General features: G+C 38.8%; 1 long non-coding RNA gene across 2 annotated transcripts in view; it reads left to right on the top strand.

Annotated features, from left to right (window-relative positions):
- LOC110130754 (uncharacterized) overlaps positions 1 to 18,131 on the top strand; it is a 91,664-nt gene extending 73,533 nt beyond the window's left edge. The window contains exons 3-4 of one of the 2 annotated variants that reach the window (XR_011485768.1): positions 1,851 to 1,979; positions 17,139 to 18,131. This is a non-coding gene — a long non-coding RNA (uncharacterized lncRNA). Of the gene's footprint in view, positions 1 to 1,850; positions 7,658 to 17,138 lie in introns of those variants that run through there. The other variant, XR_011485767.1, reaches the window with a different exon arrangement.
- The last annotated feature ends 3,857 nt before the right edge of the window (positions 18,132 to 21,988 follow it).

Raw genomic sequence — 21,988 nt, 5'->3', positions numbered from 1 at the left:
CAGGAGCAGTCTGGAACTCTGACTGGTGTGCTGGGACCATACTGGGAGCCTGGGTCAGCACCTCTTGCTCCAGCATTGCTACCTTTTGGGAAAGAAGTTGCTGTTGCCAGGAGTGGGGAGAGAACATACTTAGAGGCAACAGAATCAGTTCAGACCTGACCCTCAGCGCTTCTGTTTTAGCACCCTGGGACCCAAACCTGTCCCGAGTACTGGCCACTGAGCATAGGAGAAGTCCTGGCTCTGGCCCTAACCCCTCTGTTTCCAGTCCCACCTCCCACCAAGGTGATAACTGCTGTCAAACCTGAGGGGAAGATATGACCTGTGCTCACTTCAGGTCCAACTCTCCCACCAAAGCCACTGGGCACATGTAGACTATATAAAGGTGTGCCCATACAAGGACACGTCTTCAAGACCAGGATAGGTAACTCTTTCACCTAATTTCATAGACACAGAGAAAGTTAAAATCAGAAGACAGAGGAATTTGTTTCAAACCAAAGAACAATTTTAAAAACCTTGAAAAAACAACTAATAAAACAGAAAATTTATTAGGTAAAGAGTTCAAAGCATTTGAACTTGAGGAAAGAATAGATGAACACAGTGATAATGTTAATAAGGGACTAGCAAATACAAAAAGAACCTGTCAGAATTGAAGAATATAATAACTAAAATGAAAGGCACACTAGAAGGAATTAACAGTAGACTAAGTGATACAGAAGAATGTGTAAGTGATCTTGAATATAGAGTAATGGAAATCACAAAGTCAGAACAGAAAAAAGAAAAAAATTAAGAACAGTTTAAGAGGCCTCTGGGACAAAATAGAGCATACCAACATCCACATTAAAGGAGTCTCAAAAGGAGAAGAGTGAGAGAAAGGTGTCAAAAATGTAGTTGATGAAACTATGGCTAAAAAAAACCCATGAACCTGAATGAAACAGATATCCAGGTACAGAAAGTACAGAGGGTCTCAAATAAGATGAACCCAAACAGACCCACACCAAGACATATCATAATTAAAATGGTAAAAGTTAAAAGAGAATTATAAAGACAACAAGAGAAAAATAAAGTCATATACAAGGGAACCTCCAGAAAGCTATCAGCTGATTTTTCTGCAGAAGCTTTGCAGGCCTGAATAGGAAAACTCTACAAAGTAGGATACTCTGCCCAGCAAGATCATTCAAAACTGGTGGAGAGATAAAGAACTTCTCAGACAAGCCAAAACTAAAAGAGTTCATCAGTATTAAACTGACCCTAAAAGAAATGCTAAAGGATCTTCTCTAAGTTGCAAAAAAGGACTACAGCAAGAAGTTAAGGATCTATAGGAAAGGAAAAGTCCCACTAGTAAAGGCAAATATATAGTAAGGGCTTTGGATCAACCTTTCAGTGGTTAAATAAGCTATAACTAAGATTTAAAAAGAAAAATTATAAAATCAGCTATAACAAACCATTAAGGAATAAACATGAGAATGTAAAATATGACAGCAGAAATACAAAGCTGTGAGAGAGGGGAATAAAAAAATATAGATCTCTTAGAAAATTTTTGTAGTGAAATATGACTACCAGTTTAAAAACAAATACACAGGTTAACATATATGAACAACATGTTAGCCACAAATCAGAAACCTACAATAGATACACAAAAACTAGAGAGAAAGGAACACAAACATGCATATGTGCTCAGTCACCTCATTTGTGTCCATCTCTTTGTCACCCCACGGACTGTAGCCTGCCAGGCTCCTCTGTCCATGGGATTCTCCAGGCAAGAGCACTGGAGTGAGTTGCCATGCTCTCCTCCAGGGGATCTTCCTGACCCAGAGATCAAACCCCTGTTTTCTGTGTCTCCTGTATTGCAGGTGGATTCTTTACTACTGAGCCATCACGGAAGCCCCTGAACACAAACACCGCTTAAGAAAATCATCAAACAACAAGTGAAGAAACTAAAAGAAGAAAAAAGGAACATCTTTGGAGAGATGTCTATTTAGGTCTTCTGCCCATTTTTAATTTTTTTTTAATATTGAGCTTCATGAGTTGTTTATGTATTTTGGAGATTAATCCTTTGTCCATTGCCTCATTTGCAAATTCTTTCTCTCATTCTGAAGATTGTTTTTTCATCTTGTTTATGGTTTCCTTTGCTATGAAAAAGCTTTTAGGTTTAATTAGGTCCCATTTGTTTATTATTTTTTAAAATTTTCATTACTCTAGGAGGTAAGTCTAAAAAGATCTTGCTGTGATTTATGTTAAACAGTGTTTTGCCTATGTTTTCTTCTAAGAATTTTTAAAATTAATTTATTTAATTGGAGGCTAATTACTTTACAATATTGTAGTGGTTTTGCTATACATTGACATGAATTAGCCGTGGGTGTACATGTGTCCCCCATCCTGAGTATTTGGTCTTACATTTAGGTCTTTAATCCATTTTGAGTTTATTTTTGTGTGTGGTGTTAGAGAATGTTCTAATTTCATTCTTTTATATGTAATTGTCTAGTTTTCCCAGGACCACTTAGTGAAGAGGCTGTCTTTTTTCCATTGTGTTAATATATTCTTGCTTTCTTTGACATAGATTAGGTGACCATAGGTGCATGGGTTTATCCCTGGGCTTTCTAACCTGTACAGTTGATGTATATATCTGTTTTTGTGCCAGTACCATATTCTCTTGATTACTGTGCTGCTGCTGCTAAGTCGCTTCAGTTGTGTCTGACTCTGTGCAACCCCATAGATGGCAGCCTGCCAGGCTCCTCTGTCCATGGGATTCTCCAGGCAAGAGTACTGGAGTGGGTCGCCAGTGCCTTCTCCGCTTGATTACTGTAGCTTTGTAGTATAGTTTGAAGTCAGGGAGACTGATTCCTCCAGCTGTTTCTCTTTCTCAAGATTGCTTTGGCTATTCAAGGTCTTTTGTGTTTCCATACAAATTATAAAATGTTTTGTTCTTATTCTGTGAAGAATCCCATTGGTAATTTGATAGGAATTGCGTTGTATCTGTAGACTGCTTTGAGTAGTATAGTCATTTTCACAATACTAATTCTTCTAATCCAAGAACATGGTATCTCTCTCCATCTGTTTGTGTTGTCTTTGATTTCTTTCATCAGTGTCTTATAGTTTTTGGAGTACAGGTCTCTTTTGGTAGGTTTGTCCCTTGAGGTAGGTTTATTCCTAGGTATTTTATTCCTTTTGTTGCAATGTTAAATGGGATTGTTCCCTTAATTTCTCTTTCTGGTCTTTTGTTGTTAGTGTATAGGATATACAAGAGGTTTCTGTGTATTAATTTTGTATCCTGCAACTATTAAATTCATTGATGAGCTCTAGTAGTTTTTGAGTGGCATCTTTAGGATTTTCTATGTATAGTATCATGTCATCTGCAAACAGTGACAGTTTTACTTCTTTTCCAATTTGGATTCCTTTTCTTTTTCTTCTCTGATTGCCATGGTTAGGACTTCCAAAACTGTGTTGAATAAGAGTGGTGAGAGTGGATATCCTTGTCTTGTTCCTGATCTTAGAGGAAATGCTTTCAGTTCTTTACCATTGAGAATGATGCTTGCTGTGGGTCTGTTTTATATGGTCTTTATTATGTTGAGGTAGGTTCCCTCTATGCCTACTTTCTGGAGTTTTTATCATAAGTGGGTGTTGAATTTTGTCAGTTTTTTTTTGCATCCATTGAAATGACCATGTGGTTTTTATTCTTTAATTTGTTAATATGGTATATCACATTGATTGATTTGTATATATTGAAGAATCCTTGTGTTCCTGGGATAAATCCCACTTGATCATGGTATACGATTCTTTTAATGTGTTGTTGGATTCAGTTTGCTAGTATTTTGTTGAGGATTTTTGCCTCTATGTTCATCAGTGATACTGGTCTATAATTTTCTTTTTTTGTGATATGTTTGTCTGGTTTTGGTATCAGGGTGATGGTGGCCTCGTAGAATGAATTTGAGAGTGTTCCTCCCTCTGCATTTTTTTTTAGAAGGATAGGTATTAGCTCTTGTCTAAATGTTTGATAGAATTCACCTGTGAAGCCATCTGATCCTGGAGTTTTGTTCATTGAAAGATTTTTAATTACAGTTTCAATTTGATTACTTGTGATTGGTCTCATTTATATTTTCTAATTCTTCCTTTCTTTAGTTGTAGCATGCAGGATCTTTTTAGCTATGGCATACAAACTCTTAGTTGTGGAATGTGCAATATAGTTCCATAACCAGGGATCAAACCCAGACCCCCAGTATTGGGAGCACAGAGTTTTAGCCACTGGACCAGTAGGGAAGTCCCACTCCTTTGATGAACTTTGAATAGCACTGAGAAGTATGAAATGGTGAGTGACTAAAGATGAGGATAAGCAGGTAGAGGCTAGGACTGATGGGGACTGCTAACCTCTATCAGTTGCTGTGGTTATTGGAAAAGAGTCTTATAGTACTTCAAGTAGGTTTTAAGAAAATAGAATTTAGTTTTAAATGGATAATAATGGTGGCTATGTGGTAGGTGGGAATGAAATAGTTATTGGCCAAGATCCAAGGCTGGGAGACTAGTGAGTACATAATAGTTATACCATATACAAGATGGCAAGGGCAAGAACTAGGCCAATTGTAGAGTTGGAGAGGATAGATTCTAGAGATCTTTATAAGAGTAGAACACAACTTTAGTGTGAACTAAGATATGTATATATTGGTGATGGCATTGTTGAATAAAAGATGACTTCCAGGTTTCTGGCTTGACTTGAGGAAAATGGTACCATTGACTGAGATAAGGAATACAGGAGGAACAAGTTTGGTTGTCAGAGTGACAATAAGTTCAGTTTTAGACATGTTTAGGGAATTCAAGAAGATGCAGTTATTCAGAAATGAGATCTAAGAATTCTAGCTCAGAGGAGAGGTGAACGTAGGAAGTAGAGATTTAAGAACTACTAGCACTTAGCTAATGGTTAAAAGCATGGGGATATATGAGATTGCTTACGGAGATTATAATAAGAGGAACAGGTTAATGTTAGTACCCAAGGGAATGTTTAGAAGATGGGTTAAGAAATAGCCCAGAAAGAAGATTTCTATCTTCTATCCTTGGTTTTTCTTTTTTTATCTTATACATTCTCTGTAAGAAGTCTTATGTATACTAATGGCTTTAAATACTTTTTTTTTTCAAAATTCAGTTTATTTTTTCTAACTCTGTACTGGACTCTTCTTCCCTGAATGTTTCAAACTTAGCATCTAAAACTTAGATTATTCACCTCAAATAATATCATCATCATTAAGAATATCAGGCCCTCCTTTCCGAGGGTATGGGCATAATTGGGGGGTGTCATCCTACCAGGTGGTCTCATTGGGCATCTCTGTACCCTTAGTCTGTTATATTTTGGTTGCTCTTGAGTGGAATACAGAGAAATCAGGAGATGGAGGTGAGCAAAAGACTGCAAGCCACCCAAAAGCCCACTATAGAAAGATGGATAGAGGACTGAGGGATGACTGTACCTCAATATTAAGTCAGTGAAACAGGGACCACAGCCCTGAAATCACCCTGGACTCTTATCATACAGTGCAGAATAAATGCAAGGTTTGGAAGTTTATCAATATGATGCCATTTTAATAAAGCTCAATACTAAATATACATTTCATAGGATTTATATATATGTGCTATAATTATGAAGGAAAGCAAGGGAATCAACACAATGGCCACAATGCTCCCCTATGGGGTATGTTTTGGGGAGAGTGAAGGTGTATGACATTCTCGTGCTCAAGGGGAGTGGTGACTTCATGGGTTTTTACCATATGCTTCATATGTTATATGTTCTTATGTAAGTACCAAATATTATGCAAATAAAAAACCAAGAAACCAACTAGACTTAACAGACATATATACAGAACATCCCACCCAACAACATCAGAAATACACATTCTTTTCTGGTGCATGGGGGACATTCTGCAGGAGAGACCACATGTTAGACCACAAAACAAATCTTTATAAATTAAAAAGATTTAAATCATTACAAAAAATAACACAATACTAGATGATATTGAGCACTTACTACATGCTTAATACTATTCTTGGCGCTTTATATATTTTAAGTCATTTTAATTTTCTCAACACCTTGATGAAGTTGCATATTATATTCATCTTCAAGATGAGGAAATTGATACATGGAATGGTAAGTAACCTATCCAAGGTCACACAGCTAGTAAGTGGCTATGTCTGAATTTAAACCTAAGCAGTCTGTCTCTAGATCTAATAATTTTTTTTTTGAGCCAATAATTTTAACCACTATGCTCTACTACCTTTTTTAAGTTTCTTCTCTCTCCTTTGTTCTTAATTTCAGTTAATGTCACCATCCATCTGGCTTTTTAAGCTAGCAAATTCAGTGTCATCTTCTTGACTTATCCCTATTCCTTATCCTGAACATTACACACACACTATTATTTTGCCTTTTCTCTAGTCTCTTTTTAATCTGTGTGTATGTGTGTGTGACAGACTTTTTTTTTTTTTTTTACTGCACTAGGTCTTCATTGCTGTGTGCAGGCTTTCTCTATTTGCCGTGATCAGGGGCTACTCTTTGTTGTGGTACACGGGCTTCTATTGCAGTGACTTCTCATGTTGCAGAGCATGGGCTCTAGGGTATGTGGACTTCAGTAGTTGTGGCATGTGAGCTCAGTAATTGTGGCTTACACACGGGCTTTAGAGCACAGGCTCAGTAATTGTGGAGCATGGGCTTAGTTGTTCCACTACATGTGGGATCTTCCCAGATCAGGGATCAGGGATCAAACCCATGTCCCCTGTACTGGCAGGCAGAATCTTATCTACTGGGCCACCAGGGAAATCTAAACGCTTATTCTACTCTTATTAGACTATTACAATAGTCATGCCTGTGGTCTTCCTGCCTCCTGTCTCTTTCCCATTCCAGCTTTCTTCTATACTTTGCTATAGCTCCTATCCTACTGTTCATTACTTTGCTTAAAAGTCTCTGTTGCGGTTCCTCAAAAAGTTAAACACAGAATTATCATATGACTTGGCAGTTCTACTTCTAGATATATTATCAAAGAGAATTGAAAATAGGCTTTCCAATGTATACTTGTACATGAATGTTCATAACAGCATTATTTGTAATAGCCCCAAAATGGAAATAACCCAAATATCCATTGACTGATAAGCAAAATGTGATATAGCCATACAATGAAACACTATTCAGCAAAAAAAAAAAAAAAAAGAATGAATGAATGATGTACTGATACATGCTACAACAAGGATGAAGAGAACAAAGTCTTAAGTTTAAGAAGCCAGACAGAAAAAGCCTCACACTGTATAATTCCATTTATATGAAATATCTAAAATGGAAAATTCTTAGAGACAGAAATCAGATTAGTGGTTGCCAGGGGCTTGGGGGGTTAAGAGGGCAATGAGGAATGACTGCTTAATAGGCACATAGTTTCTTTTTGAATGATGAAATGTTCTGGACTTAATGGTAATGGTTGCACAACAATATGAATGTACTAGAAGCTACTGAATTTGTACACCTTAATAGTTAAAACAGTGACTTTTATGTTATGAAAACTTTACCTCAACTACAAAAACATTTCTCTACTTACAGGATAAAGTTCAAATTCTTTAACTTGGCATACAAGGTCTCTTTTCATAATATATATATACTTCCTCTCACAAATACTCTAAATATATTGAATGTAATACTTCCCTTTTGTATCTGTGTCTTTACATATTCTATTCCCTCTGCCTAGAATACTAATTTTAATTCCACCTTGCAAACTTATACTCACTTTGGAAGATCCTGCTAAAATATTACCTTCATGTGAGGCTTTTTCTAGCTACCCTAGACACACATAGTTGCTCCTTGGTCTATGTTCCCACAGCACCTTATTTATATTTTTGCTCTAGAATTTAGCTTAATTGTTTTGTAACTTGTCAGCAATATATGTTTCCCATTTAATCACTGAGTTTTTTAGTTTTTTGGAGGTCATAGATGATATAAAGTGTAGACTCTTTCCAGATAAATACACATATATTAATATATTTACAGTTTTCGTGTAATTTCATGGAGTTCATGAACCTCCCAAAGGGCATGTGCAGACCAACTCGTCTGCATTAGAATCACCTGGAATTTTTTTTAGCCAATTCCCAGGTCCCACACCCAGTTAATAAATCAGGAACTTTGGCGGTGATATTTTTATTCACTAGACACTATGGAACACTGTGAGAATAAAAGTATGAATGTGACTTTTGCTCTTAAGGAATAAAGACAATCTAGTGGTAAGGGAAACAAATAGAAAAAATGTGATAAAGTAACAACAGAGAGTGAGATTAGAGATATCTTCAGAGAGAATACAATTAAATAGAGACAGAGAATGAATAAGCACTTACTAAGTGCACAAGGTAAGGAAGGGCATTTCAGGAAGAAATCAAATTGCCCAGGCATGAAATGGTAAAACCGCATGGCCCATTCTTGTAATTGAAAATAGACTGGTATAAGGAATTGATAGAAGATAAAGAAGATAAAGTTGGATAGGTGGGCAGGAGTCAGAACACAAAAGGGCCTTTTATACCAAACTACGTGGTAGCCGTTGGAGAGTTGGAGTTTTTTGTTTTGTTTTTCACCATACCACATAGCTTACAGGATCTTAGTTCCCCAACCAGGGATTGAACCCCATCCAGCAGTGAAAGTATTGAGTCCTAACATTGAACTGCCAGGACATTCCCATTGGAGAGTGTTAAAGGGGAAAGTCCACTGTGTTTTAGACAACTGGTTACAGTATGAAGAACAGACTAGGAAAGACCAGAGGAAGGGAGATTAGTTTAGAAGGCTATTGGAATTGTCTCAGGGAGAAGTGAGGTCCTAAACAAAAGAGAGGAAATGATAGATTTAGAGAAGTATTTCTGAAGAAGATTCAATAGACCTTTGCTGACTAAGTGACTGTGAAGAGTATGAGAGGAGTTAAGAAGGGAGTGGCACTGGGGGGCTTCCCTGGTGGTTCAGTGGCTAAAAACTCCAAGCTCCCAATGCTTCGGGCTTGGGTTTGATCCCTGGTCAGGGAACTAGATCCCATATGCTACAACTAAGAGTTTGCATGCCACAACTAAGACCCAGCACAGTCAAATAAATATTAATAAATTTTTTTAAAAAGAAACAAAAAAAAAGAAGGGAGTAGCATTAAAATGGCTTAAAGCCCTAAAAGGCCCTGGTTGAGGAGCCTAGGTTAATGATGAGACCATTAACTAAGAATAAAACTGTTGGCAACAAAACAAATTTGGGGAGTGGTAACTGTAATGCTGTGAAAGTGCTGCACTCAATATGTCAGCAAATTTGGAAAACTCAGCAGTGGCCACAGGACTGGAAAAGGTCAGTTTTCATTCCAATCCCAAAGAAAGGCAATCCCAAAGAATGCTCAAACTACCGCACAATTGCACTCATCTCACATACGAGTAAAGTAATGCTCAAAATTCTCCAAGCTAGGCTTCAGCAATACATGAACCATGAACTTCCAGATGGTCAAGCTGGTTTTAGAAAAGGCAGAGGAACCAGAGATCAAATTGCCAACATCTGATGGATCATCGAAAAAGCAAGAGAGTTCCAGAAAAAGCATCTATTTCTGCTTTATTGACTATGCCAAAGCTTTTGACGGTGTGGATCACAATAAACTGTGGAAAGTCCTGAAAGAGATGGGAATACCAGACCACCTGACCTGCCTCCTGAGAAACCTGTATGCAGGTCAGGAAGCAACAGTTAGAACTGGACATGGAACAACAGACTGGTTCCAAATAGGAAAAGGAGTACGTCAAGGCTGGATATTGTCACCCTGCTTATTTAACTTATATGTAGAGTACATCATGAGGAACGCTGGGCTGGAGAAGCACAAGCTGGAATCAAGATAACCTCAGATATGCAGATGACACCACCCTTATGGCAGAAAGTGAAGAGGAACTAAAAAGCCTCTTGATGAAAATGAAGGAGGAGAGTGAAAATGTTGGCTTAAAGCTCAACATTCAGAAAACCAAGATCATGGCATTTGGTCCCATCACTTCATGGGAAATAGATGGAGAAACAGTGGAAACAGTGTCAGACTTTATTTTTTTGGGCTCCAAAATCACTGCAGATGGTGATTGCAGCCATGAGATTAAAAGACGCTTGCTCCTTGGAAGGAAAGTTATGACCAACCTAGACAGCATATTAAAAAGCAGAGACATTACTTTGCCAACAAAGGTCCATCTAGTCGGCTATGGTTTTTCCAGTGGTCATGTATGGATGTGAGAGTTGGACTGTAAAGAAAGCTGAGCGCCGAAGAATCGATGCTTTTGAACAGTGGTGTTGGAGAAGACTCTTGAGAGTCCCTTGGACTGCAAGGAGATCCAACCAGTCCATCCTAAAGGAGATCAGTCCTGGGTGTTCATTGGAAGGACTGATGCTGAAGCTGAAACTCCAATACTTTGGCCACCTGATGTGAAGAACTGACTCATTTGAAAAGACCCTGACCCTGGGAAAGTTTGAAGGTGGGAGGAGAAGGGATGACAGACGATGAGATGGCTGGATGGTATCACTGACTTGATGGACATGGGTTTGAGTAAACTCCAGGAGTTGGTGATGGACAGGGAGGCCTGGCGTGCTGCGATTCATGGGGTTGCAAAGAGTCAGACATGACTGAGCGACTGAACTGAACTGTAATATAATAATCACTAACGTTTATAGAGAGCAGATTGTGTGGCAGGCACTATGCATGCATGCTAAATTGCTTCAGTCGTGTCCAACTCTTTGCAACCCTGCCAGGTTTCTCTGTCCATGGGATTCTCCAGGCAAGAATACTGGAGTGGGTTGCTACACCCTCCTCAAGGGGATCTTCCTGACCCATCGAACCCACGTCTCCTGAATTTCCTGCGTTACAGGTGGATTCTTTACTGCTGAGCCACCAAGGAAGCCCCAGCAGGTAAAGCCCCATCTCCACTGCTATCCCCCCTAGATAATAAATTCTACCTGGATTATTGTGATAGCTTAGTCTCTCTGTTTCCACTTTTGCCCTTCAACAGTTTGGTTTTTTCCAGAGTAGATACAGTGATCTTTTCAAAAGGGTAAGGACTTATCCTTCTGGTTATAATGGACTAACAAGGACTGGATTTACTCTTTGACTTTAAATAACTACAAAACTGGACAAAATAAATGAAACAATAGTTCAGAGAGAGTGAGCCTGGCTAGAGTCAAGCAATCTCTTTGAGTTTAGAAGGCAGAGTTGAGAATCGGGGGAAACAGAAGTGGCTAAAATTCATAGGGCATAGTAACAAAGAGAAGAGACATGCACATAGAGAGACAAAGAGAGAGAGAAATACAAAGAGACAAAGAAAGAAAGAGAAAGAGTATTGCCTCAGTAGTACAGATAAATTAGCTTTAGACCAAAGACTTTCCCGATGGCTCAGCAGGTAAAGAATCTGCCTGCAATGCAGGAGACATAGGAGATGCAGGTTTGATCCCTGGGTCAGGAAGATCCCCTGGAGGAGTAAATGGCAACCCACTCCAGTATTTCTTGCCTGAAAAATCTCATGGACAGAGGAGCCTAGCAGGCTACAGTCCAAAAGATCTCAAAGAGTCAGACACGACTGAGCAACTAAGCGTGTGCACACATGTGTGCGCACGCAGGCACACACACACACACACACACACACACACACACAAAGGTTGCTCTAATTCTGCCTAACAAAACAAGAGCAAGCCTTAAAGGATTAAACTGTTTCTGAGTAACTTTATTATCTCAGAACAAATTGCAGAAGTATTTAAAAGAAAAATGAAGAAAAATTCCAGCACTCAACAGCATAAAATCCCCAATGTCTTGTATCCAGTAATAAATAATGAAGTATACAAAGCAAGAAACTATGAGCAAAATCAATCAACAGAAACAGACCCAGAAATGGCACAGATGATAGAATCAGTAGACAAAGACTTTAAAGTTTGAATATACTCTATTTGTTCAATAAAGTAAAGGAAAATGTGATCACATTGAGGATATGGAGGATATAAAAAGACTGAAATTAAACTTATAGATATTAATGTCTGAGAAAAAAATTACTTGACTGGATTAATAGATTAGACAAACCAAAGGAAAAATTAATGAACTTGAAGACACAGCAGTAGAAACTATCTGAAATGAAACACACAGAGAAAAAAATGAGTAGAAGAAAAAATTAACAGAGTATCAGTGTGCAGTGGGACAACTTCCAGTGGTCTGAACTTGGGAGAGATATTGAAAGTAGAGATAGAGATTTGCTAGTCTCAATGATAATAGGTGGTATTTGAAGCCATAAGACTGGACGCCATTGCAGAGGGAGAAAACAGAGGTGAAACAGAAGAGGGCCAATGACAGAATTTGGGAGAATGGCTTTGTATAAGTAAGGGATCCTTTTCTAGAAGTGTTTGTTAGAAAGAGGATTCCAGAAGCTCTGATTTCAAAATTTGTCACTGACAAAAGTTTCTCAGCCTTCACAGCCAGATTTCTTGAAAAACCATTCTATATTCACTACTGCCTCTTCTTGCATATGTGGTTGCAAAGAAAAATTTGATGGTATTCAAGGGCTATGATCTAGGCAGAGGGAGCAATAGATGAGCAGATAAGTATGTATGACCATAGTATTGGGGGAAGAATTTCAAGTAACATGTTATTAATGTGTAGGGATTATGTAAAGGAGTAGCAAGAACTGAAGCTGTAAGGATCAGCGTGGATCATTATGGAACCATGGCAGGTTTTTAAGCAGAAGAGTAATATGATTACATGTGTATTTTAGAAAAGGCCATCCTGGTGGCAGTGTAGAAAATGGATTAGAAGTAAACAGGCAGAGGCAGGGAGATAAGTTAGGAAGTATATTAGTTTCCTTGAACTGCCATAATCAATGACCATAAATTAGTTGGCTTAATGCCCTTCCCAGGTGGCACAGTGGTAAAGAATCTGCCTGCCAATGCAAGAAACGCAAGAGATGTGGATTTGATTCCTGGGTCAGGAAGATCCCCTGGAGTAGGAAATGGCAACCCACTCCAGTTTTCTTGCCTGGAGAATCCCAGGGACAGAGGAGCCTGGTGGGCTGCCGTCTATGGGGTCACACAGAGTTGGGCACGACTGAAGCGACTTAGCAGCAGTAGCAGGGTCGTCTTTGCTATGTGAGGGCTTTCTCTAGTAGCAGCACATGGGCTTCTCATTGTGGTGACTTCTCTTATTGTGTCAGCTTAATTATTCTTAAACCATCTGTCTGATAGTTATTTTTTCCAACTTTATTGAGCTATAATTGACATATAACACTGTGTAAGTTCAAGGTATACAATGTGTTGAGTTTATACACATATATATTGTAAAATGATTACCACCAGCCACATAATTACCATTTCTTTCTTGTGGTGAGAATATTTAAGATCCTCTCTTAGCAATGTTCAAGTATATAATACAATATTTTTAATCAGTCACAGTCCTGTACATTAGATAATCGTCATTTATTTTATAACTGAAATTATGTACCCTTTGAACATTTCTCCTTCTCCTCTACTCCCCAGCACCTAGAAACTACCATTCTGCTCTGTTTCTATGAGTTCAGTTTTTTAGATTCCACATATAAGTGACAGCATACTATATTTGTCTTTGTCTGACTTATTTCACTTAGTATAATGCCCTTAAAGTTCATCTATGTTGTTGCAAATGGCAGAATTTCCTTCTTTCTTATGACTGAATATTGCATTGTATGTATGTGCATATGTGTGTGTGTGTATCCCACAACTTTTTTATCCATTCATCTGTCAGTGGACACCTAGAATGTTTCCATATCTTGGCTGTTGTGAATAATTCTGCAAAAAACTGTTGTTGTTGTTGTTGTTTAGTCACTAAGTTGTGTCTGACTCTTTGTGACCCCATGAACTGCAGCATACCAGGCTGCTGTCCCAACTATCTCCCAGAGTCTGCTCAAACTCGTGTTCACTGACTCAGTGATGCCATCCAACCATCTCATCCTCTGTCACCCCCATCTCCTCCTGCCCTCAATCTTTCCCAGTATCAGGGTCTTTTCCAGTGAGTCAGCTCTTCACATCAGGTGGCCAAAGTATTGGAGCTTCAGCTTCAGCATCACTTCCAGTGACTATTCAGGATCAATTTCCTTTAGGATTGACTGGTTTGATCTCCTTGCTGTCCAAGGGACTCTCAAGAGTCTTCTCCAGCACCACAATTCAAAAGCATCAATTCTTTGGTGCTCAGCCTTCTTTATAGTCCAACTCTCACATCCATACATGACTGCTGGAAAAACCATCACTTTGACTAGATGGACCTTTGTTGGCAAAGTGATGTCTTTGCTTTTCAATATGCTGCCTGGGTTTGTCATTGCTTTTCTTCCAAAGAGCAAGTGTCTTTTAATTTCATGGCTGCAGTTACTGTCCTCAGTGATTTTGGAGCCCAAGAAAATAAACTCTGTCACTGTTTCACTTTTTCCTCTTCTATTTGCCATGAAGTGATGGGACTGGATGCTATGATCTTAAGTTTTTTAATGTTGAGTTTTATGGTAGCAACTGGAGAGACTGGGGTGCCAGGGCAGGGGTGCATAGACAATCTGATGGGGGGAGCGGGGACTGAGCACCCATGAGGCAAGAGGATGGAGGCCAGGAGGGACTCAGGGGACTTGGGGAGTCAGTAGAGGGGAGATGGAAACGATTTGGGTGGAAAAACTACCAATTTGAGAGGAAAAACTACCAATTTGGGTGGAAAAACTACCACACTGCTGAGAGGTGGGGACCGCTGGGAGGAGAGGGCCAGCTGTTGGAGGGGGCTCAATCCTGGACCTCCCCACCCCCCACCGCCAGACCAATCAGGGCTTGGGGGCAGCTGGTGGAATTATACCTGTGAGGCGGTACAGGGCACCTCACTGAGCCCTATCTATTTCCACCAATTTATTCCATATTGGATTCTTAACCATTCTCAATGCAGGGAGCTTCCCTTTTTCTCATTAGGACACCAGTTGTATTATATTGGGCTTCCTGGGTGGTGCAGTGGTAAAGAACTTGCCTGCCAATGCAGGAGACACAAGTTCTTCCCTACCAAGCTTGCACCCTGATATCTAATTTCCAGCCACTAGAACTGTGAGAAACAAATTTCTGTTGTTTATAAGCTACCCCCTCTACAGTACTTTGTCATAGAAGCCAGAACTAAGACAACCCTGTTTCCAAATAAGGCCACATTCACAGGTACGGGTATTAGGACTTCAATATATCTTTCTATGGGATACAATTCAACCTATAATAGTAATTAGTGATAAAAATAGTAATTACTGATATGTTAAGACTTGAGCCTGCCATTTTATTCTTTTCTGTTTGTTTCCCCTGTTCTTCTTTCTCTTCTTTTGCTTTCCTGTGCTTGCTTGAACATTTTTAAGGATTGAATCTTGATTTATAGTATTTTTGAGCACACCGCTCTATATAGTTTTCTTAATTGTTGTTCTAAGTATTACAATATAAATATGTAACTTATAATCAGTTCAGTTCAGTTCAGTTGCTCAGTTGTGTCTGACTCTTTGTGACCCCATGGACTGCAGCACTCCAGGCTTCCCTGTCGATCACCAAATCCCGGAGCTTGCTCAAATTCATGTCCATTGAGTTGGTGATGTTATCCAACCATCACATCCTCTGTCGTCCCCTTCTCCCCCTGCCTTCAATCTTTCCCAGCATCAGGGTCTTTTCCAATGAGTCAGTTCTTCACATCAGGTGGCCAAAGTATTGGAGCTTCAGCTTCAGCATCAGTCCTTCCAATGAATATTCAGGACTGATTTCCTTTAGGACTAACTGGTTGGATCTCCTTGCAGTCCAAGGACTCTCAAGAGCCTTCTCCAACACCACAGATCAAAAGCATCAATTCTTCAGTGCTCAACTTTCTTTATGGTCCAACTCTCAGATCCATACATGACTACTGGAAAAACCATAGCTTTGACTGTATGGACCTTTGTCAGCAAAGTAATGTCTCTGTCTTTAATATGCTGTCTAGGTTGGACATAGCTTTTCTTCCAAGAAGCAAACATCTTTTAATTTCATGGCTGTAGTCACCATCTGCAGTGATTTTGGAGCCCAAGAAAATAAAGTCTGTCGCTGTTTCCATTGTTTCCCCATCTATTTTCCATGAAGTGATGAGATTGGATACCATGATCTTAGTTTTTTGAATGTTGAGTTTTAAGCAAGTTTGAGAACCCCATAAATAGTCTACTCTTATTAGTATTTTACTACTTCAACTACAGTAGAGAGACCTTATTTTCATTTAGATTGCTTTATGATACCCACATTAAAAATGTATAATTGTCTTAAATATTTCTTCTCCATGTATTGAGCCACCACATCAGGTGGTGTTATAATTTTAGCTTTAACCATCAAATATGATTTAAGAAACTCATGAAAAAGATAGTATTCCCCCATTTTCACCCATTCTGATGTACTTTCCTTTCTAAATTTCCAGACCTCCTTTTATCATTTCCTTTCCATTTAGAGAACTTCCTTTAGCTGTTCTTTAAGGGCAGGTTTGCTAGCAGCACATTCTCTCAGTTTTCCTTTGAATGAAGGATAGTTTTGACAGATATAGAATTTGTTGTTGACTGTTACTTATTTTTAAAAATTTTTTGACATGTACACACTGCTTTATTTATTTGTTTTTGGCTATGCTGGGCCTTCGTTGCTGCAAGCAAGCTTTCTCTAGTTGCAGAGGGCGGGAGCTGAAGAGCCCCCTGCACTCTCCCATTGTGGAGCATGGGCTCTAGGAATGTGGGCTTCAGTAGCTGCAGCTCGCAAACTCTAGAGCACAGGCTCAGTAGTTGTGGTGCATGGGCTTAGTGGCTCCGAGGCATGTGAAATCTTCCTAGACCAGGGATCAAACTGGTGTCCCCTACATTGGCAGGTGGATTCCTAACAACTCTGCCACCAGGGAAGTCCAACAGTTATTTATTTTTGACTAATCTTTATTTTCTAGAACAGCTTTAGGTTTACAGAAAAATTGAGAAGATAGTACAGTTTCCATATACTCCACACTGTTTTCCCTATTGTTAACATCTTACATTAGTATATTTGTATGGTAAATTTGTTACAGTTAATGAAGTAATATCAATACATTTTTATTAAAGTCTATACTTTATCCAAATTTCCTTTGTTTTAACCTGATGTTCTTTATCTGTTTCAGAGCCACCCAAGATACCACATTACATCTAGTCATCATGTCTTCTCAAGTGGTGCTGGGAAAACTGGTCAACCACTTGTAAAAGAATGAAACTAGAACACTTTCTAACACCATACACAAAAATAAACTCAAAATGGATTAAAGATCTAAATGTAAGACCAGAAACTATAAAACTCCTAGAGGAGAACATAGGCAAAACACTCTCCGACATAAATCACAGCAGGATCCTCTATGACCCACCTCCCAGAATATTGGAAATAAAAGCAAAAATAAATGGGACCTAATGAAACTTAAAAGCTTTTGCACAACAAAGGAAACTATAAGCAAGGTGAAAAGACAGCCCTCAGATTGGGAGAAAATAATAGCAAACGAAGCAACAGACAAAGGATTAGTCTCAAAAATATACAAGCAACTCCTCCAGCTCAACTCCAGAAAAATAAATGACCCAAAAATGGGCCAAAGAGCTAAACAGACATTTCTCCAAGGAAGACATACAGATGGCTAACAAACACATGAAAAGATGCTCAACATCACTCATTATCAGAGAAACGCAAATCAAAACCACAATGAGGTACCATTAGGCTCCTCTTGGCTGTGACAGTTTCTCAGATTTGTATTCCTTTTGATGACCTCGATGGTTTTGAGGAACACTAGACAGCTATTTTACAGAATATCCTTTACTAGAATTTATCCAGTGCATGATAAAACTGGAGTTATAGGTTTTGGGAAGGAAGACCACAGAGGTAAAGTACCATTTTCACTGCATCGTATCAAGTGTACACACTATTGAATGATTTCTCACTTTAGATGTTCACAATGAACACCTGGCTAGGTGGTATTTGTCAGGTTTCCTCAAAGTAAAGTTACTGTTCTATCCCCCTTCCCATGTTGTACTCTTAGAAGTCACTGTGTATACCGAAACTTGAGTAGAGTTTTGCTCTACTACCTCCTTGGGAGCAAACTATCAAAATAAATTATTTAGAATTTTGCATGGGAGATTTGTCTCTTTTCCTCCATATATGTGGTGTTATGAATAAATGTATTAATATGCTTGTATGTATGTATTTATCCATCAAATCAATTATTGCTGCTGCTGCTAAGTCGCTTCAGTCGTGTCCGACTCTGTGCGACCCCATAGACGGCAACCCACCAGGCTCCCCTGTCCCTGGGATTTTCCGGGCAAGAACACTGAAGTGGGTTGCCATTTCCTTCTCCAATGCATGAAAGTGAAAAGTGAAAGTGAAGTCACTCAGTTGTATCAGATGCTTTTCGACCCCATGGACTGCAGCCTACCAGGCTCCTCCGTCCATGGGATTTTCCAGGCAAAGAGTACTGGAGTGGGTTGCCATTGCCTTCTCCAAATCAATCATTATATGAGTATAAATATATACTCATGGATATTTATTTTATACTTTGGGTTATAACCCAATACTACTTTATTATATTGCTCAAATTGTTCTGGATTTGACCATTGGGAGGTCTTTCATTAGGCTCCTCTGTCCCTTTGACATACTCCCATCATTGTGGTTTTTTTTTTCCCTTTGCACTTTCCTCAGCACTTTCTTACTTTCTGGCTCTATAAGATGTTCTAGGCTCATCTTATGTATTTCCTGCCCTAGTCTGACAGCTGTTCTTTTACTGTGCTTGAAAAATTTTGTGCCACTATCTTCCGACCTGCATGGTTTCAGGTAAGGAATCTGTCATCATCCAAGTTGATTTCCTTTTTTTGTGTGCATAAATAGTGCATCTTTTATCTTTGGCTGACTTCAGGATTTCTTGTCTTTCAGTTTCAGAAGTTCAATTATAATGTGTCTTAGCATGGATTTCTTTGTAATTCATCCTTTCTAATAACTGCATTGTATTCTATATTTGAAGATATCACAATTAAAATATATGCTACAGACATAGAATCACTAATACAAAAATATATAAAGAATATTTTTTGTAAAAAAAAAAGAATATTTATTGTAACATTATCATTAGTGGCAAAAATAGAAATAGACTATAGGATCAAAGAGAATGTATTATTAACTGAGGAGAGGTTCTCAGTGCTCTGGGCTGAGTGACTCATATTCCTCAATTTATGGCATATTGTCTTCATTGACCCATGCAAAATTCCTCCTTTATTTGTTTATATATTTTCTTTTAGCCCCATTCCCCACTCCCATGCCCTCTTCACCCCACATGCAACCATTCCTTAATGTATATCCTTTTGTTTGAATGTAAAATGCAATTTTTTATTTTATATATGTATTATTTATATTTATATGAATCATATTGTGTTAAACATTCAATTTTTTTTCACTCAGCACTCTGTTGTAGAAGTCATTCTAATCAGAAGCTTGGGGTGAACGCACTCACACTACTATATATAAGACAGATAATGAACAAAGACCTTCTATATAGCACAGGGAACTCTACTCAACATTCTGTGATAAGCTATATGAGAAAACAATCTAAAAAGAATGAAAGTATGTATATGTGTAACTGAAGCACTTTGCTGTGCACCTGAAATTAACACAACATTGTAACTCCAATAAAATTTTTAAAAAAGAAAAAAAAAGCCCTTCCTGTTTACTGCATACATACATCTAAGGTATTCCCTCTGACTGGTACGTAGTACTCCAAGGTACACGTCTACCATATTTTCCCTATCAGTTTCTCCAGTGATGAACAAGCAGATTACCTCCAACTTCCTGGTAACAAAAACAACAATGTGATGAGCATACTCATACATGCACCCTATGAACCTGTGTAGCAATTTCTTTGGCATATAAAGGACATGCATGTATTTTATATTTTAATAGATATTGCCAGATTACTTTCCAGAAAGGTTATAAGTCTTACGTCTATCAGAGGTGTATGTTGCTGCTGCTGCTGCTGCTAAGTCACTTCAGTCGTGTCCAACTCTGTGCAACTCCATAGACGGCAGCCTACCAGGCTCCTCTGTCCCTGAGATTCTCCAGGCAAGAACACTGGAGTGGGTTGCCATTTCCTTCTCCAAAACATGCATGCATGCTAGGTCGCTTCAGTCATGTCTGACTCTGTGTGACCCTATGGACAGCAGCCCACCAGGCTCCTCCATCCACAGGATTCTCTAGGCAAGAATACTGAAGTGGGTTGCCATTTCCTTCTCCACAGAGGTGTATAAGAGTCCCTGTTTTCTCTAATCATTGCTAGTGTTGAATGTTATCAGTATCATTAATTTTTTGCCAGGCTTGGTGAGATATACTGCATTTATTGCTTTAATTTGCATTTTCCTGATTACTAGGTGAGATTGGGCATCTTCTCATTTGTTTTTGACAACTTGAATTTCTTCTGTAAATTGCCTTGTTTAGAACTGAATTCTGAATGTGTTGAGTTTGTCATCTAGGAGCATCTAGATGACCTGTCTAGTAGGCAACTCAAAATATGAGCCTCTAGTTCCAAAGAGAATTAGAGTTGGTAAATAGCAAATTGGGAGTTGACAGTTTATAGATGAGAGCCAGAATCATCTAAATGGAATCTAAATGATAAGCTCATCCTTGAAAACAGTGTAAAGTGAGGGAAAAAAGCTGAGCAAAACCCCTGAAAATTCAACATTTAAGCAGCAGATAGAGGAAGAGTCAGGAAGAATGCAAGGAGAAAGAGAAGCAGGAGAAAGTGATGCCAGGGAAGACAAGGGAGGAGAGATCTTCAAAGAAGATATGATCAGCCATGTCAAAGGCTACAGAGAGGTTCAGTGAGGTTAGGACTGAAAAGTATCCATTACATTTGGCAAATAGGGCATTATTTACCACCTTAGTGAATGTAGTTCCAATAATATGGTGATAGCCCAAAGCCAGATTACAGGGGGTCAAGAAGGGGTAGGGAAAGGTAGGGAAGTAGACATAGTGAGAAGTAGATGATCCTTTAAAGAAGTTCAGACCTAAAAGGAAGGAGAGAGGGCAATAGTTAAAGGGATTATAGGTTTGTGGAGGGCTTCATTTGTTTTAAGAAAAAAGAGACTTGATCATTTATAGAGTCTGAGAGAAGGAAAGGTTAGAGGCAAGAGGAAGAGAGATTTTCTAAAATGTCTAAAGTGGCACTCCTGATTTCCCTTCAAAACTTGCTTCCCCAGACTTTCCAATCTCAGTAAATGGCACCACTATCAGTTTCTCAACCCCCAAACCTGGATATGACACTTGAGTTCTCCCTTTCTCTCATTCCATTTAATGAACAAGTGGGAATGCTGGGAGAGCACCTACATTTTCTAATATTCCAATAACCTTACCTGGCTCACTGAAGCCCTGTCAGAGCAGGATGTAGAAGCCATGAAGGTCAGGGTCAGAAAGAGAGTGAACTTGCTTTTTTTTATTTCCTGACCGTGTTCAAAGGTAATAGTCAAGTCTGAGAACAGAGCAGGGGCTAGTCTTAAATAGCTAACTGACTCTCTTGATATTAAGAACAATACATTTGCTTCAATGCTGTCCTCAGTATTAGTGATGAGAAGCATCAACAAAATAGCACAGAGTGGTGACATAGCTCCTCTTCATAATAGGTATTAATTCTGCTCTTCTTTCTGGTTCTCTGGCAAGGAAAAGAGAGTATTAGACACCGTCTAATAATGAAAGAGAAGGACATGGGTAGGGACTTAGTGTGAAGGAAATTAGCCTATGTTTAACAGTGTACTCTGGGACTTAAAACTTACTAGACTTAAATCATTAACAGTAAGGACTGTGTCTATACCCTCAACACCCAGCACACAGTGTCAGTGCTCAATAAATGTTTGAATCTAGAGTATTAAAATACCTCATTTAATCCCTGCAATAACCCTATGAGGTAAATAATTTTACCCACACTGTATAGATTAGGATACAAAGGCTTAGAGAATT

This window comes from Odocoileus virginianus, chromosome X (genome assembly GCF_023699985.2).
Source record: "Odocoileus virginianus isolate 20LAN1187 ecotype Illinois chromosome X, Ovbor_1.2, whole genome shotgun sequence".
Classification (NCBI taxonomy): Eukaryota; Metazoa; Chordata; class Mammalia; order Artiodactyla; family Cervidae; genus Odocoileus; species Odocoileus virginianus.
The sequence above is the reverse complement of the archived record's forward strand: the minus strand, read 5'-3'. Positions and strand labels throughout refer to the sequence as shown.